The sequence below is a fragment of the Rhipicephalus sanguineus genome, chromosome 6 (genome assembly GCF_013339695.2).
Source record: "Rhipicephalus sanguineus isolate Rsan-2018 chromosome 6, BIME_Rsan_1.4, whole genome shotgun sequence".
NCBI lineage: Eukaryota > Metazoa > Arthropoda > Arachnida > Ixodida > Ixodidae > Rhipicephalus > Rhipicephalus sanguineus.
The window spans coordinates 53,599,157-53,618,601 of NC_051181.1; the positions used below are offsets into that span (position 1 = coordinate 53,599,157).

Consider the following 19,445-nt stretch of genomic DNA (forward strand, 5'->3'; position numbering starts at 1 on the left):
TTTAGTTTAGGTGCGAAGCACCTTAGGTGCTCGGCTTGTCGGCATCTAATGCCGTCACGGTGTGTCAGGAGTCACGGTCACATAAAACGGGTATGCGCCACAAAAATTGGCCAGGCACTACTCGCCAACGGTCCACTGAAAATGAAGAAGGCAACAGTTAGCCCTACAAAATTGGCCGCGTATCTGCGTGCTTCGCTGCAATGTCGTCTAAAGACGATAGAAGAGGCGCTGCGTGAGATATGGACGCCATCTGGCAATACGTCGGGAACATGATGCTCTGTTGCGGGCTGGTAGTGCCGGCGCAGCGGCAGCGAAGACGCGGCGCCAACGCGACCGGTGGGGACGCCGCCAGCCCGAACACGCTGTTTGGCGTGAGCCCGAAGGAGAAGAAACGTCCGAACGCACTCAACGAGTACTCTCCACAAACTCTCTACTTACACGTCGCCGGGTTAAAAAGGAATGCAGAGCGGCGCCCCTGTCATTCGTACAATTCAATACTGAACCGAACCGAAACACAACTGAGCTTGTGGAGGGCACGGAGGAAGACAAGTTTCAGCGCAGTCGCATTTTCACGGCACTTAAGAAACTAGGGTTGTAACATTGTAGGGCGAGTAGGGCCAGAAGGCCGTACGACGAAAACCTTCCTCCTCAGTCCGTATTCGCCTGGAACGTTGTGCGGCTTCGCGTTCCCTCCTCCGCTCCTGGCCTTTTCCACAAAGCTACTAAGTACGAAGGCCCACTACCCGCGTCCTAGTCAAGCATCCCACAGTTAACTATATGATTGAGCCTGTTCAATCATCTACGGACTCCGTCGTCGCGGCCGCGAGACTGTTCACGTCGATCGACTGAAGCCGCATTATGACCCACAGTTGTACCTGTTCCTTAGGTCGCCAGGATGGCTCCTTTTCCGTGGGAGTGATTTGTAACAGGTAGGGTGCAGACAAGAAGCCTGCGAAAGAAGAAGACGAAGACGTTTGTTGTTGGCGCTCGCGCTTGCTCGGCTTGGACCGCTGATCGCTTCAGCTGTGGCAATCTTTTAATTAAACGTGTACTGTCTCAACGTTAAACGCACTACCTCAAGGTCTTTAAAATTGCGTATCTATGTATTTTCTATTAAAGGAACACACCACCTAATACTTAGTAATGATGTTACGCCTCAGATATGCGTAGTATTTACTTTTTGATTGACAACGTTCACAAGGTATGAACACCGTACCAGTTCAAGATGGTGGGCGGTAAGCAAGTGGTTCAACTTTGGCCGGTTGGCTGAATCGGGTGACGTGCCGACAAACAGAAAGACAGAAAGACAGACCAAAATTTCTGCGTTTAAGTTCCCCAAGAAGACTACTATCGTCTTAATAGCCGACGACGTTAGTGAGCTGAAACACCCTCCCTTGCATGCCGTAGGGAACTGAAACCGGGCATCTAGGGACGACGGAAGAAGAAGATAAAAAGAAGGAAAGAAGCGTAGGGATGCCTTCGATGCCGTGTGTAATTTCATGCAAACCATTAAACGTGTACCATTTTAATCTTGCCTTCAAAATACTCGTTATTAAAATGCGAGTGCATCTATCTAATATGAAAATTGTTCCGATCAGTTAATACGGCTGTCTGGAATACGAGCTCAATAGCATACTTTTGAAGTCTTAATTTGATGTATTACTTATTACTGCTATTTCTTCTGTTTTTTTAACCACTTAACATTCTTCGAATAAGATTTTAAGTTTCAGCTACGCATTCTTGGCCCATCCCCCAGAGTGGGTACGTGACAGAACAGAACGAAAAAAAGCAAACAAACAAGCACCTTAGGGTAAGCTGCATTCCGACGCAGTTTTCTGACGACGTTAGTGGAGCGGAAACCCTTCCCTGCATGGTCGGTTTCAGGCTTGGCATCACTAGTGCCTCATCAAAGAAATATCTCTCGAAACACTGCATGCTTTGCCCCTCCCCAGGTTTCACGTTAGTGGAGCTGAAACACCCTTACTTGCCGCTTTCCATTTTCTTGTTTTTTAATGATTACATACTCTACATAAGCATGCCGTCTCTGCACCCCCATGATAAGAATTAGCATTCCTTAACATACCTTCATAATATCGCACTAGTCATGGTAACGCGAGCATTAAGTTCGAATTCAATGTACCTATCTAATATCGCACTTTGTAAGTGTAATGCGTGCATGAAGCCACATTTCGATTTTGTTGGCTTTCTTGACGACAGGATTACTGTATTGTCTTTTCCGACACTGCATCTTTAGGTGTCACTGCTGTCGGCGTTGCGGGATTCTCAGCTTACTATTGTCGCTGGTTTTTCCTTGACATTGTAAAGATTTTTTAGTACCGTCAAAGTATGAGCGCAATGCGTGAGGTCTTTGTGATTTGGTTAGTATTATTCATGTATATTTCCAAATAAACATTGTTTGAAGCTTAGCGCTCGCGCTATCCACGCCTCGGTTTTTTGTCTCCTTTTGTTAAGCGCTACTCATTCGAAGTCATGCATCTTTACCAACTTGCCACACTTCTTAGTCTTGTCATGATAATGTTATGTATTGTCATGATACTGCTTGCGAATATTCCCTTCAGCAGCCCTTGGCGTTGTTCAAAGAATGATAAAAGCCGCTTACTCTCACGCACGCATAACCTTCCGAACAATGAATTGCTGAGATTCTTGACTTTTATTTAGTTTTTTTTTTTTTGGGGGGGGGGTTGTAACCATGTTTGGAGGTATGAACCTTGTGTAGAGAGCTTTTGTTGACTTTTTGCCTCAGCTTATATCAGGTTGGTTAAGCGTGTATTGTTTGTGCATGTTTGAATAACGCATTAATCAAGTCATGCTACCGTTCTATTGAAGAAAGCTTCAGTGGGCGGATTGCTCGCTTGAAGACAGCTGGGTATCTTCGCCGCCTGTTGGTCTCCGTACCGGAGATGCTGCTAAACAAGTCTGAGATCAGTGGCACGTGCCCTCATTCGTAGACAACAGCGCGTAAGAAGGTGCTGTGAATCCGTATCTACACGGTATTTCACATAATCCCAAGAAGGCAGCCCAAAGGGGAGCGATTTCGGTTTTTTTTTTTTGCACCCCACAAATTTTCGCAGCTATGTGCCAGAACCAGTCCTGTAGGAACGCCCTCGAACCATCGCAAAATTGAGCACCGAAAGAAATTTGTCGAAGGCATGAGGGGCGTTGTGTATAACATACCCTTGTCCTGTGACCAAAGTGACGTTAGGAGGACGGGCAGATATCGTTATAGGCGTTTCCATGAACACAGTCAAAAAGTGCGAAAAGGCAGTGATGGTTTCTCGGCGTCTCATTGCTCAGAATGCGAATGCGTGCCTTTATTTGACAGAACAACGGTGTTGGCTACTCACCCTGATGATAACACTACTCATCATTGAGGCTGCCACGATAGATGATGGAAGCTGCGGCAGGAAACCCACTAACGCGTAAGGAGCTATCATGCTTCAATTTAGCTCCACGTGGTGTTCATTTGCTGTCCGGCTACATTTTAGGGTATGTTTTTCGCTCTTTTGCGTGGAAAAATGTAGGTGGTCGCATGTGGAGATATACTGTCACGTCGTTGTGATGGTGTAGAAAACAAAACCCAGGCGGTAACGATGAAACACTTTATTGGGCAACTTTGTGCCCAGTTAAATAAGCAACGTTCAAAGTGCAGCGAAAGCGGCATAAACAGATGTCGGTCGTAGGTTCTCTCAGCACCGCTGAGGCGGGTCTGCATTTATACATGTGGCATCAAGATTCCAGCGTTATCGCTGGTGGCCGTGTTAGTTCCAGAATAAACTCTATTGTTAGCGTTGTGCCCACAGTCTTATCGGAAGATTCTAAAATAATCGGGAACGTTCCGAGGAATTCCGACGCAACCTACGCATGCAGTGGTCACACGTGTGCTGGTTACATAAAACTAGCAAAAGAAGCGCGTTTGGCATATATTTATGTGTTTCTGTAATTAGCAACAGTAGCAAGTCTGCGCTCGTCCTTGTTGCTTCTTTGTCTGCTTTCTAGGGTTTTGCGCTGAATGCTTGAAATATGGAATACCAACTAACCCACTCCCACTTACTCTCATCGAATCGGCTCGCTTTGTTTCCGCCTTTGCTTTTCACATCGAGGGTGTCTATAAATCAAATTAACTAAGTTAAAGCTTGACATCGGAGCAAAAAAAAAATCCGGCAGATTACATGCACTGTGGGAATCGATGAAATGCGAAGCACCCATAAAAGTATTGTATATATCGCCTTGTTTGTCTTTGAGGCAAATGAAGTCTTCATGTCATCGCGTCTAGTTCACTATATACCGCACGTTTATCAGGCATGCATGCATGTACAGGCTGTTTCACACTTAGGCGAAAACTCGGAGCACGTTACAAAGCGCTCCGAGTTTTCCCTTAAGTGTGAAACAGCCTGTACATCCTAGTATATACCATGCTAATGAAACGTATATTCTGGTATATACAAGGCATGACCTGTCATTTATGTTCGTCACGCACTCATGTTATGCCATACCGACTTTGGCATAAATCCAGTTGGCAAAACGGCCGGAATCACGCCAAGACAGTGTCGTGTAAATCATGCCGTAAATGAAATTCATGTCATGATTTGCCTGTTAGCACCTGTCATTCATCTGCGTCAAACAGTCACGTCGCGCGATACCTGTTGTGGCGTACATCAAGCTAGCGAAACGACCGCGACCGCACCATGAGCGTGGCATCCAAGTCATGCCCTACATGATATTCACATCATCACTTTCCTATTACCACCTGTCATTTACGTTCGTCATACGGTCACCTTACGCAATACCAAACTTGGTACATGTCAAGCTAGCCAAACGGCCGCGAGTACACTATGAGCGTGGCATGTATGTCATGCCGTACATTACATGATTGCCATGATTTTCATGTTACCACCTGTCATTTATGTTCGCCATACAAAATGTCTTTTCATACCAATTTTGGTATCATACCCATTTCATTAAACTGCCGCGAGCGCCTCGCGACCATGTCATTTAAATCATGCTGTACATGAGACGCGTATCATGATTTGCACGTTAAGACCTGTCACTTATGTTCGTTATACACTCTTGTCAACTCATGCCAATTTTTGCATTATCAAGGTAGCGAAACGGCCGCGAACGCACCATGAGCGTGGCATGTATCTCCTGCTGTACACGACATGCATGCCATGATTGTTGTGTTACCATCTGTCATTTATGTTTCTCATACACTCACGTCACGCACTGTCAAACTAGGGAACCGGCCCAGAGCGCAACATGAGCGTCGCATGTATTTCATACCATGACATACATTTCATGATTTTCATGTTGCCACCTATCGTTGATGTTCGTCATACAAATTTTTGTATATATTCATTTCATTAAATTGCCGCCGAGCTCCCCGAGCCCATGTCATGTAAATCATGCTGTACATTACATGCGTGTCTTGATTTGCGCGTTAGGATCTCTCACTTATGTTCGTCACACACTCTCGTCATGCCATGTCAATTTTGGTAGGTATATATCAAGGTTAACAGAACGGCCGCAAGAGCACCAATACCGTGACATGTAAATCATGCCGTTCACGACATGCGTGTCATGATTTTCGTGTTATGACCTGTCACTTACGTTCGTCATAGAGTCATGTTATGCCATACCAATTTTAGTGTACATCCCATTAACGAAACGGGCAGGAGAGCACAAAGTCGTAGGTGGCTAGCTAGTGATAGATAGATAGATAGATAGATAGATAGATAGATAGATAGATAGATAGATAGATAGATAGATAGATAGATAGATAGATAGATAGATAGATAGATAGATAGATAGATAGAAGATAGATAGAATAGACTAGAGACAGACCGACAGACAGACAGACAGACAGACAGACAGAGACAGACAGACAGAGAGATAGATAGATAGATAGATAGATAGATAGATAGATAGATAGATAGATAGATAGATAGATAGATAGATAGATAGATAGATAGATAGATAGATAGATAGATAGATAGATAGATAGATAGATAGATAGATAGATAGATAGATAAGTAGATAGATAGATAGGAACAATCGAAGAAGCATGGAGCAGAAGAGTGAATAGCTAATTCAGACAGCTACCGATCGAAGGAGAAGGACGCCCGAAGGGACTGGTGCTGTCTTGTGAGAGGGCTTGGCCACATTTTAGCGTTCCTAGTTCTTTTTACTGCTTCAGTTTTTTTTTCTGCCGTTGTTCAGGAGCCGTCAATTCCGGTCTCCTGACCCGGCCAGGGTTCGCCTGGTCGGCAAGCCGCCCTACTGCGTTGGTGCCACTGAGTGTTTTCTCCGGAACGGAGTAAGCAGTTTGCCTGTCGCGCTTGTGCCTACCGATGGAGGAGCCATTCGGTTGAGCGAATCGGAGGTTTTTCCAAGAAGAGCTGCGCGGTATTACAGGACATTTTCTTGACCATCTCGGAGGTGAGGCGCTTCGGCAAGACTGGCATATTATGTAAGTCATCAAAATGTTCAATGCTTGAACTGACTTGCTTGCCTGCACGAGATTCGCGTACATTGCAGTTCGCGCTTTTGTACCACCTCACCTCGCTTGCGTGAAGGGCATTGTTCGTGGTGTTCCCACCAATATTACTCCCGAAGCCTTCTTAAAGATGGTCTCTCCTGCTGGAGTCATGTCAGTGTACAGATGCAACAGGCCTGTAGGTGATACGCGAGTACCAACTGAAAGCGTGATCGTCTCTTTTGCCGGTCTAACACGCCCCTCTGAACTGAAGGCCTGGCCCTACTTATTCCGTGTCGAGCCATTGACACCTCGGCCACTGCAGTGCCGTAACTGCTGGCGATTTGGCCATAGCGCTAATGCTTGTAGGTCCTCAGTAAGATGTCTTAATGCGGTGGGTCACTTTCCGCAGTGGACTGTGAGGTTGAAGATCTCAAGTGTTGTTTATGTGATGGCTCGCATACAGCCACGGACCCTAACTGTCCCGCCCGTTACGTGAGACACGGATCCTTGAGATTGTAGAGAAACGACGTTGTTCCCGGGCAGATGCTACATCCTTGGTTAAAGGCGTGATGCCGCGGTCACATCTCGTCAGTGCCGGTCCCTAGAAGCGACAGTGTCTTCTGCAGTTGCTGCAGCGATTGAAAAAGCCATCCCAATTGTTATGGAACGTCTATTTAACACATTTGCTGAAGGGGCTGACTGAGATGCTAGCCGCCAGGTTTAACAGCCTGTTCACTCCTACCCTGTTCCCCACTGTCACTTCTAACAGTGAGTCTGAACACCACGGGAATGAATTAAACCCTGAGAGTCAAACAGATGCTACTCCGGAGCAGCTTGTCAGCTCTCAGTTGCCTGTCACTGCGGGACCCAGTGGATCTTTTGGTGAGATGAGGCTCGGAAATATCTTTAATAAGCGACGGAATTCCCCATTATCTCCGACCCATTCTTCCCGGTCAAACCAAAAAAGGTACTACCACTGACAGCAATGAGCAGGACGCATTGCGTTCTGCCGTGGAGTAAACTATATTAAGTCCATCATAGCGTCTGTAAAAGTTCTTCAGTGGAACTGCCGTTCTGTATCTTCTGGTTACACTGATCTTGTTTACCTCATACACAAAACAATTCCTGATATTATCTTACTTCAAGAATCTTGGCTTTCAGTAAACAAAAAATTTACCATTAATAATTTTCGTACACTTAGGTTAGATCGACCAGGTAGAGGAGGTGAATTATTGGCCCTAGTCTCAGCAAAAATGTATCATAATGTCACCGTATCTTTCGAACATATTGTTCTGACTGCGAACTATTAGGAGTAGATTGTTTGTTACCTGGATCATCTAGATTTGCAGTGGTCAATACGTACTTTCCGAATGGAGTAAGAAGTACAGATCACCTAGATTGTGTCATCAGGAATTCCAGTTCAAATGCGATTCTATTGGCAGGAGATTTCAACTCGCACCACATTTCTTGGGGGTTAAAAACGGACGGTTGTGGGAAAAGATTGTGGAATTGGCTGCAGGATAATAATTTTCGTTGCCATAGTTCAGGTCAAACTACCTTTTTACGTGGCCGATGCTCATCGACATTAGACCTGACTTTTTCGTCTGGCCAACTTGTCATTTCTTGGGAAATATTTGACAATGGGGACGAGTAGCGACCATATTCCGATCACCTTCGAAATCATGCTATCGCGGTCAGGCTCCTGTTATGCGGCAGCGACGGTTCATCAACTATAAAATCTATAAAGCTGCTTTAAATTCTGCGATCTTGTCACTGACAGCATGTAATGAGCAACAAAGACCTGACTCAGTAGTAGCATCTATAAGCGCTGCTGTTCAACCGGCAGAGTTTTCCGTTAGGTCTGGGAGTACACCGTCAAACTCTACTTGGTGGAATGATGCATGTACAATTGATTATAGGCGCCGGAAAGCTGCATGGAAGCGTCTACGTCATACCCATAGCCCGAAAAATTGGATTGACTATAAATTCTACGCTGCAATATTTAAACGAGCAGTAGCAGTAGCTAAAGATAACCACAAAGCTGATTTGCATTCTATTTATCAAAACCGGATAAAAGATCTGCACTGTACAGGTTTTTACGCAACAAGAAATCGTCACAGATATCGTCATATTCTCATTCCGTAGTGCTATCCCCTAAAGAAGCATCTGACATGTTAGAAGACATCGCGAAAGGACTCGAAGCGCGGTTTGCGTCTACGTGTTTCAGACCTATGATGTTCGCAAGTTCGACATCGGACTTTCAGAAAGTCACTATGGCAGAATTGGCGGATGTCATATTAACTGTGAATCAAGCGGCTCCTGGACCGGACCGCGTTATAAACGCTATGATTAAATTAATGTTTAATTCCTATCCAGATGAACTTTCGAACATAGTTAACTGCTCTTTACAGTACACATGGATTCAAGTTCATGGAAAATTGCTAAAATTGTGCTGCTACGAAAAATCAGAGCCTCGGATATGTCCTGGATAACATTCGGCCTATCTCGCTTACTTTCAAATTTAGTTAAAATAATTGAAAAAATTATTCATATTCGGCGCACCGAATTCATTTCTCGTCAGAGTATGCTTTCTTCAAGACAAATAGGTTTTCGACAGGGATGCTCAATATGGTCTGCTCATGTTGATTTGGAAAGCCGCATTCGACTTGCAGGTGTATCTGGTCAGATTTCTGCATTAATTACATTAGATATCGCAAAAGCCTATGATAGTGTTGAACATGGTATATTGATTTCTAGATTAGTGAGTTGTGACGTGCCAAATACATCGTATCCTGGGTAAAGGAGTTTCTCTGCAAGAGACTGTTCTTTTGTTGCCACGAGGAGGTGACGTCTGGGTCTCATGAGCAAACGAGAGGTGTCCCGCAAGGATCGGTCTTTCCCCACATTTATTTAATATTTTATTGTCATCTATCCCAGTTTATCGAGATGTTCACCTTTACTTCTATGCCGATGATATCGCTTTTTTCTCGTCATCCTATGATATCTATACTTTATACCAAATTTTGCAGTCTTATTTGACTGAACTGGAGGTATGGCTTGACGGACTTGCTTTCTCGCTCAACGTTAATAAATGCGCAGTACACGTATTCCCTTTGGCAGATCCCGTTTTCATTTCACTCATTATCGAAACAAACAGATCCCGCAAGTAACATCATAAAATATTTGGGGATTGTCCATGTTCACGATTTAAATTGGCAACAGCAAATTGAATTAAACACGCGTAAAGCAGAACGCGCCATGGGGCTGTTGCGCCGCTTTGGTAATAAAAATCAGGAATGCGCAGAGAGACTTTGCTCATGATATATAAACTTTATGTGCGCCCCATTTTGGAATTCGGTTGCGTCCTTTTTTCCGGATCTGCTGCTTACAAATTAAGACCTCTATTATTGTTAGAAAGGCAAGCGCTACGTCTGTGTCTTGGACTACCGAGATGTGTTGCTATTAGCGTGCTGTATTTGGAAGCTCGACTCATTCCACTTGATGCAAGATTTAAGCAGCTTACCGTTGCAGACGTTTTTAAAGCTCTATGATGCACCTCTCTCCCGTTCCAGACTAAGTTTTTATCACGTCTCCGATTCATTCTTTAAGCATCCGTGGCAACGTTATCGAAGGCCTCAAGTAATTTTCGTCGAGTCGCTGTTATCAGACCTACATGTTTCGCTGCCGTGCTTAGCTTGCCCCAAAACTGTGTTCGTTGAAGCTTAACTTAGTTTTCGACGACATTTTCCCCAAAAAATGCTAAATTGCTTCCAAAGCGTATTCTAGAAGGTCTGCTTCAAGATCACCTCGGTCAATTTCCTGCTCCTTGTAATTTCTACGGACGCCACGCAAAATCTTCAGAAGGCCGGAGTGGGCATTTTCTCCCAGCAGCTCAATTGGTCTTTTGCTCTCAGACTACCTGGACTTCACCCCAATATTTCTTGCCGAATTTTATGCAATCAATTGGCTGTTAGAAAACTAAATTCTCAAAAATCGAAAGTTTATTTATTGCAGATGCCTTATCGGTTTGTATGCATTTAACCTCCGCAAAACAATCACAGCTTCTTCGAATATTTTGGAGCCTTGTATCCTGTACCATATCAGAGGTTCGGTTAGTATGGGTCCCCGGGCATGTTGGAATTCTCTAAATGAAGCAGCTGACGCACTCGCCACGGCGTCTTTAGATGGTCCAGTGTTAAATGTCGTACCCCTTTTTTCTTTCATTACCGGAGAGAGATTCAAACGACTGTTATACTTAAAAAACACCGAACCAGCTCTCATACAATTAGCGGATTGCCAGCACTTACAGTTCCCATGGAACACCACCAAATGTCTTTCACGTCAATGCGAGGTGACTCTCACAAGCTTTCGCTGTAGAGTTCCCCGGTTAAATTATTACCTGCATAAATCTGGCTTTTCCTTAACAAATCAATGTACAGTGTGCAATGAACCGGAACCAATAGATCACTTTTTTTCTATCATGTCGCCGTTTCGCCTCACTCCGTAGAATGTTTCTGGAAATGCCGACTGGTAGGCTGGGCTTACAATTTACTACTTCTAGCCTGTTGTCGTTTGGAGCGAATCAGTTTGGGGCAAGCCGCAGTGCAATTATAACTGCGTACACAAGATCCTTCAAGCAACAGGAAGAGTACGCTGCTAGTGATACCGACCACGGAAACCAACTTTTTTTTCCTTTTTTATTATACATATATTTTTTCAATCGTTATCCTATGGCTTTTGTTAACTTCTTAACTCTTTCCTTTTTTATTTACATCGCGTTTCGTGCTTATTTTTTTTTCTTTTTGAAGTTTCATATATAATTGGCAGTGTGGCCAATCCCCCTCGTGGGTATGAGCCAGTCTCCTTAGGGCAAGCAAACAAACAAAGATAGATAGATAGTGGCGAAGCTTTCGCACTATTTAACGCTTCCGCTCTTCAGCGGCTTCTAGTGGGCCGTCCTCTTCTGAACGCCGCTCGCGCTCAGAGCCCGTGCTTTTGCCTTGACTGTCGCCATTGCGCATTGTAGCTGAGTGCCGTCCAATAAACAGCTTAACAAATTGGTGGAGGTGCTGCGCTCCCATTCGATGCCCCTGGAGCTTCGTTCCCGTATCCTGCCATCTACCATGCAACACGCCGCTCAGCAAACGCCGCCTCCAACACCGACCACATCTCCCGGTGTCCCACGCATCCGCGATCCACCTATCTTCACTGGCGCCGATGGCACCGACGTGGAGGACTGGCTCGCAATTTACGAGCACGTGAGCGTACCCAACGAATGGGACGAAGCAGGCAAGTTGAGCAACTTGGTCTTCTACCTGGCGGGAGTAACAAGTTTGTGGTACAACAACCACGCTTCGGATTTTGCTACTTGGTCGTATTTCAAGACCGCCGTCTTTAACGCTTTGGCCGCCCTGCAGTTCGTAAGCTGCAAGCAGAATAGCGCTTACGCGAACGAGCTCAGCAGGCCGGTGAATCTTTCACCAGTTATATCGAAGACGTCCTCGACTTGTGTAAGAAAGCTAACAGCACCATGTCCGAGTCTGACAAGATCCGGAACATTATCAAGGGCATTGACGACAATGCCTTCCCATGTTGCTCGCCAAAAGCCATTCCACAGTGGCCGAGGTCATAACGCTGTGCCAGAGCTGTACCAGAGCGAAGAGATAGTCCAGAAAGTGGCGTCGTCAATAATAATAATAATTATTATAATTAAAATAATAATAATCATCAATCAATCAATCATTTATTTATTTAACGTGCCCAGGAACAACCGTGAGGTCTTTGTGCAGGCGCACGCAAAAATAAAATCAATAAAAATAAACAATACAATACAGACAGTCTTCAGAAATAAAAAGAGCAAAAACACGTAGACAAAGAGAAATGAACACTAAAGGGGAGGAGTAAAATAAGACAATATGAGAAATATTGAAGGGGAATAAAAAATTAGATTGCACATATACAACTATGCGGAAAGACGGAGAAGGGAAGACTTTGTACACTGTGCCATACTATGTCAAAACAGTGCAAAGCTCGGAAAAACAGTGATTGTGGACTATGAAAAACGTCAAGATCAAGAAAATTAATATTATAAAGACTTTGTATTCTGTGAACGGTAGAGTGTTGGAAGAAGCAGGCGGGTACATGAAACGGTCTGTTCTGTCTGGTTAACTTACGCGGAATTCGAAAATTATCACAATTGAGAAGTACAGGGCAGGATATGAAACCGTGGACTAGCTTGTAGAGAATAAGAGATCAGAACGATTTCGTCGGCAGTGAAGTGATGGCAGTGATAATGACGCAGCAGTATTTGAACGAGATCCAGAGTCATTTTTAGCAAAGCGATGGTTAGATATGCTGAGGAATTTTTTCTGGACTCGTTCAATGGTGTTACCGCTTGATTGAGCAATGCCATTCCATATCACGGACGCATACTCAAGTGCGGAAGACATATTGCCGTGTACAATTTGTGTAGGGCCATGGGAGACCTGAATTCTCGAGATATTCTACAAACACATCCGAGAGAACGAAAGCCCCGCATAGCAGCACGCTTAACGTGAGAAGAAAAGTTTAACGCGCTGTCAACAACAACACCAAGATCACTGATTTCATAAACCTTGCATAACGGCACAGAATTGACAAAGTATTGAAATGACACGCTAGATGTTTTGCGAGTGATAGACATGAATTTTGTCTTTGAGGTATTTAGAGAAAGGTTATTGCCGTTGCACCATTCGGAAAAAGAACACAAATCTGACTGCAACAAGCGACAGTCGTTAACTGAATGAATTTCCTTAAATATCTTGATGTCATCGGCATACAAGAGGAAAGAAGAATTACGAATGGCAAAAGAAACATCATTAACGTAAATTAAAAATAGGAGTGGGCCTAATACCGACCCTTGAGGGACCCCACTAGTCACTTTATACAAAGAAGAGGTTTGGCCATTTACGGCAACATAACAAGATCTATTGAGCAGATAGGTGTGCAAGAGATTGACAATCGACAAGTCAACGTCAAAGTTCGCAAGTTTAACCATAATCAGTGTGTGGCTGACTACGTCAAAAGCCTTGCTCAGGTCACAGTAGATTACGTCAACCTCTCCTCTCTGAGAATAGGTGTGGAGATCTGCGTCATGAAACTAGCAAGATTTGTGGTAGTTGAGCGGCCAGCAAGAAAACCATGTTGATTTGGAATCAGTGAGTTTTTCACACTAAAAGACAATATTTTGTGAAGAGCCAGTTCGAAGATCTTTGATGTGGCACATAGTAGAGAAATCGGGCGATAATTAGAAACATCTGTCTTAGAGCCCGACTTAAATACTGGGAAAACACGAGCAGTTTTCCACATGCTAGGAAATGTGGAAGTGTCCAGGCAGTTATTAAATATCGTAGTCAGTACTGGGACAAATATAGTACCATATGCTTTTAGTATGGTGGAGGGGATGCCATCTGGGCCACATGATAAGGATGGTTTTAAGCGCTATGCATTCGCTGATAAGATTTTCATCCAGCGACAAAGCACTGGATGAGCTAACTGCCTTGGGCTGTTGTCTGATATCAGTGCTGGAGTCTGAGGCCTTATAAACGGATGAGAAATGTGTGGCAAAAACAGTCAGCGACGGCATGCACTTCTACCCCATTTGAGTCTAGTAGTCTGAAGGAGTCCCCGCTTTTGCTAGACCGTTTACGCACATACTTCCAAAACTCAGCCGGCCTGTCAGAGGCGCTTTTTTCTAAGAATTGAATGTACGAACTATGATCCCGTTTATATAGGCGTTTAGAGAGAGTTCGAAAAAAGCTGAACTCTTCCTTCCACTCGCTGGATGGAGAACATTTAGATTTCCTGTGTGCGTGATCTTTATGCTTCAGTGCACTGATAAGTTCAGATGAGAACCAGTGGGGATATTTACGTTGTTTAGGTGTATACTGGGAATAAAATTAAGCATGCTGCTCAGTACAAGCTCCGTAAACCGATCAACCTGGTCATCAACATTAGGTTTGTCAGTAACCTGTGACCACTCAACGGTGGACAAGTGATGATAGAGGCCCGTGTAATCACCTCGCTTGAGCGCAAATCTTGGAGATTTGTTTACGTAACTGCTGTAGCTCGTTGTTTCGGCTGATGCAGATAATCTTACGTTAAGTGGTGGGTGGAATTTGTCCGGACGTACAAGAGAGATGTCGGAGCGGGAAACTTCAAGGGGTTGATCGTTTGACACACACAGGTCTAAGACGTTGCCACTGGAATTGACGACTGAATTATGTTGCACTAGGGAATTAAACGCCAGAAAGTCCAAGAGCAGGCTGCACTTTTTCTCTGTGAAATGACTTGTAATGAGAAAAAGGTAAGCGTGCTCAGTCAATTCCAGGTTGCGTTGAAATCCCCAAGAACAATAATTCTGTGCCCACTATGAGAAGATATCACAAGTTCAATAGAAGACATGACATCGTGAAACGAGGCAGGGGAAATGCTGGGCGGTAAATAGAAGCATCCAATCAACAATTTTTCACGGCGCTCAAGGTTGATTTCTAGCCAGATCGATTCTTCGATAGTTTCTAGGTCTTTCCGTCTAACGGATTTCAGTGAATTGTCAATGACAATCAGCACGCCACCGCCTTTCTGTTTGGTTTCACTGAAATCTCGGTCACGGCGGAAGGTGGTGTAAGTCGGGGGAAAAAAGTCAGATGAGGGAATTTCAGTGCCGAGCCAGGTTTCAGAAATAGCGATAATAGGAAAACAAGACGGAAGAACATTAGAGAAAAACTCCAGTGTCTTGGTACGCAGACCCGGAGCATTTTGGTAGAATATGTCTACGTTACACGGCACTTTCGATTCCAGTCACTTGCTCAGAGGGATGAAGCATGTCATCCGCGCAGCTCCCCACGAAATGGCTTGAAGAGGCATCCGAGGGCCACATCGACGGGTCATTCAGGCCTTGTAGCGTTTCCTCGTCAACTTCGATATAGAATGAAGAATATGACTGGAATCTTGTTTGAAGTCGCCGGCAGGAAATGGGAGATATATCGAATGAAGCAATATGTTTTTTGATGTCAGCAGCAGTGGTGTCCGGGCTCAGCTTCGTAACAAAAATGGCCTTTGGCCGTTGTGGCCGTTGTGGCCGCTGAGCTACAGATATAGTGGATGTCTTCAATGCTCCAAACGAGGCGGGTTTCTTCTTTCTTACACCCTCAGTTACCGCTGCAGAAGAGGCTGTCGCAGGCATCACACTGACACGCTCGGACGTGTCTACGTCACATGGCGGCGAATTCGAAGATGAAAGAATTTTGGACAGAGGTTGTTCAGCGTACGCAGGTTGCTTGGAGGTCACAGATCGGCCAACGGTCACCTGCTCTGGAGGGATCACAGGTGCCTTCACTGACACGGCGGCCGTGCGGCGCGTCAGCTCCTCACGCAGGAAGCGGGACCTCTGCACGAAGGGAGGCGACCACACGGGCTTGTTGTTCAACACCGCGGGAATGATCCTTGCGGAGGCGCTCGTTTTCTTCGCGTAGTTGGGATACCTCGTCGCTGAGGAACGAGATTCCCTCCAACGCGTCGAGGAGGAGGCGGCGCAGCCCGGCGAGCTCACCACCCGTAGGGGCACACGTGGAGAGGGAACCGGTTTGAGAGCAGCTGCAGGGCTCATCGCTGCACGCCGCCGAGTTGTCTTCGTTAGGCTTACCAGAAGAACTGCTCAGATCACATAAATTGCAGCAAAATGAGCGCGATCCAGACTTCAGAAGTTGCAGCTCTTCATCAGGCCAGGTTACACACTTCGCATGAACACGTTTAGAACAACTTTCACAGCGGAAGAAACTGCTGCTTACCGAAAAACGGGCAGGAGCATAGCAAGCATGCATCCCGACTGGGAGCCATGGTGCGGGACTATTAGAGTAATAATAATAATAATAATAATAATAATAATAATAATAATAATAATAATAATAATAATAATAATAATAATAATAATTCGTCAAGAATCAGTGCAGCATGCACTCGTGGAAGGAGTCGCCAAACGCTTCATTTCGGATGAAGAAAGAAGACGAAGAAAATATCAAGCTGGCTGTTGGGATCTCGGTACATCGTTCGTTCCAGATGGAGTACAAAAACGGCCTTCTCGAGGTAAGCAGACAATACATAGCTACCCATGCACGGTGCTGAATGCTGTCCATCGATGCGCGGCAAGATGAGCAGACATTATGTTGGTGCTCCCGCAAGCCACTCGTTCAAGCAGCTGCCCGGCTAACCGCTGAAGTCCTTGCCGCGAAAGAGTGGAATGCAGTGCACAACGTGTCAGATGGACATGTTCCCGTACAAGTGACTGCGGCAGTACAAATATTACGTCGAAAAAGTCGCCTTGTCTACTCGTTCAGCCGCGCACTGAACACGCCGTAAGCCTCGGTGTTGCCACACTCGTTCGCTGACCAGTAACACTGAACTGCTCAGCAGGGAAAGAGTAGATTAGAACAACAGCGAGTTGAGTTAGGAATTTATAGTGAGAGAAGTTAAGGCACACAGACAAGGGCACAAGACCATCGGAATACACAAACGCGGACTTCCAACTGAAATGTTGCACAATGGTGGAAAAGAAAGTAGACATAAACGTATCTACGCATGCGCAGGTATGACAGCACCATTTTGAAATATATATTATAAAAAAGAAGAGACACGTCGAGAGACAGAATGGTTTCTGTACGTTTCGGCCGTGGGCCTGGCCTGCGTCAGGATAACCATATACATATATACAGGGTGTTTCAAGAAATGTGTCCAACCTTCTCAAAAACTCAGGAAAATGCGATATTTGCTCGGGGCTTTCAGAATTGCTTTTTCTGTAGCGGCAGGAATCTTAAGGTAGTTAATGACATCATTTAGGACAGTAATTAAGAAAGTTACTATAATTAACTTTTTAATTAGTGGAGTTAGGTGATTATGTCAAATGGGAGAATCGAAGTACTTCATGCGAGGAAGCCATCCGCGCTTTGAGATTTCGAAAAAGCGTCCTCTAGTAATTGCTGTGGCGTAATGAAATTCAACCAAATGCAACGGCTTTCAACAGCGAAAGCCATCGAATTCGGTTGAATTTCATTACTTCGTTATTTTTACTAGATGCCGCTTTTCCGAAATCTCAAGTTGGGATGGGTTTCTGGCACGAAGAACTTCAATTCCCCAATTTGAAACAGTCACCTAACTGCACTAATTAAAAAGTTAATTAATTTAACTTTCTTAATTACTGTCATGTCTAATCAAGTCATGTCTCTAACCATCTTAAAATGCCTAGCGCTACAGCAAAAGTCATTCACTCATTTTGGACGTCTCAGAAGAATGTGGCAGTTGCGTTCTTTCATGTTTCTGTTTAGGTTTCGCCATTGAATTTGGTTGAATTTCATTACTTTGTCATTATTACTAGATGCCACTTTCTCAAAATCTCAAAGTTAGGTTATGTTTCTGACATGAAGAACTTCAATTCTCCCATTTGACACAAGGACCTAACTCCACTAATTAAAAAGTTAATTAATTTAACTTTTTTAATTACAGTCCTAAATAATTTCTTTAACCATCTTAAAATCCCTTCCACTACAGAAAAAACAATTCTGAAGGCAGTAGTCAAATATCGCATTTCCTGATTTTTTGAGAAGGTTGGACACATTCTCTTGAAGCACCCTGTATATAAGTATGGAGAGGGTGCACTTCAAGCAAACTTCATTTATACGTCGACGTTTCGGTCAGAGCCTGAACCTATCTCAAGACGTCTTGAGAAAGGTCAGGCTCTGGCCGAAACGTCGACGTAATAATTGAAGTTTTCTGAAGTGCACCCTCTCATACTTATACGGCAACCACTCCCTTCAACTATATATAACATACTACCATATATATACATATCATATAATATATATATATACCTATACATATATATATATATACACATTATACATATAAATAGTAAATATATATATATACACATATACATATACATATACATATATATATACACATATACTATACATATACATATATACACATAACATATACATATACATATATTATATATATATATATATATATATATATATATTATCTAATTATATATATATATATATATATATATATATATAATATTAATATAATATCCAAGATGGTCGCACCATCAGCCACCACCCAAGCAGCCGTGTGAATGGTTCACTCAAAATCGGTGCATATCCACAGCCCCAAACCGATTCGTTGTACTTTTCCCGGAGCTTCATTTCGAACCCCGCGCGTAAGTAATTGACCACGGAGAACACAGAGAGTGTGAAACGTCGAAAAGTGTCCTAGGAATGATAAATGTATTCATAAGTAAATCTTCGGTATAGTTATCAACACACGTGTGATATTTGGCTGAACATTGTAATGCAGCGCGAGAAAGAAAAACGGTAAAGTGGCGACTGCTTGATGGAGAGAACACCACAGTCCCAAATTTTACACTTCTAGAATAAATATCGAACTTCTTTTTCTTATTTTAATGACTGGGGGTTTTTGGCATGAGGTTTGCCTTATTCGAAAGCGCGGAACCATCTATATTCTTGAGTAACTTCGTATTATTTGTCTTTATGCTTTAGTACCCGAGATGCCGCTGTCAATCGACGCCGTACACGGCAGCCTCAACACCGGGAGAAGCACCGAAGCGCCGCTTCTGACGACCGGCTGCACGTCGCCGTCCTCGTCTGTTCCCAGTTCGGGCGCCTTGACGCGCAAAAGGCTCACGTGGCGCTTGTTAGCTGGTGTCACTCTGATGTCTGCAGCCACGGCCACGGTTCTTACGATCGCCCACCAGGCAAGCTCGTTGATTTGACATGCGCCCATCCTCAGACACACTTCAGTGGTGCGATTGTGCACGCTATATTCATCCCCTATTACTTGTACAGGAGCGAGACAAATTCCGCTTTTATCTAAAGCGACGCAGAGGAAGAAA

General features: G+C 44.2%; 1 protein-coding gene across 1 annotated transcript in view; it reads left to right on the forward strand.

Annotated features, from left to right (window-relative positions):
• LOC119397265 (uncharacterized) overlaps positions 1 to 19,445 on the forward strand; it is a 150,313-nt gene that overhangs the window by 86,874 nt on the left and 43,994 nt on the right. The window lies entirely within an intron of this gene.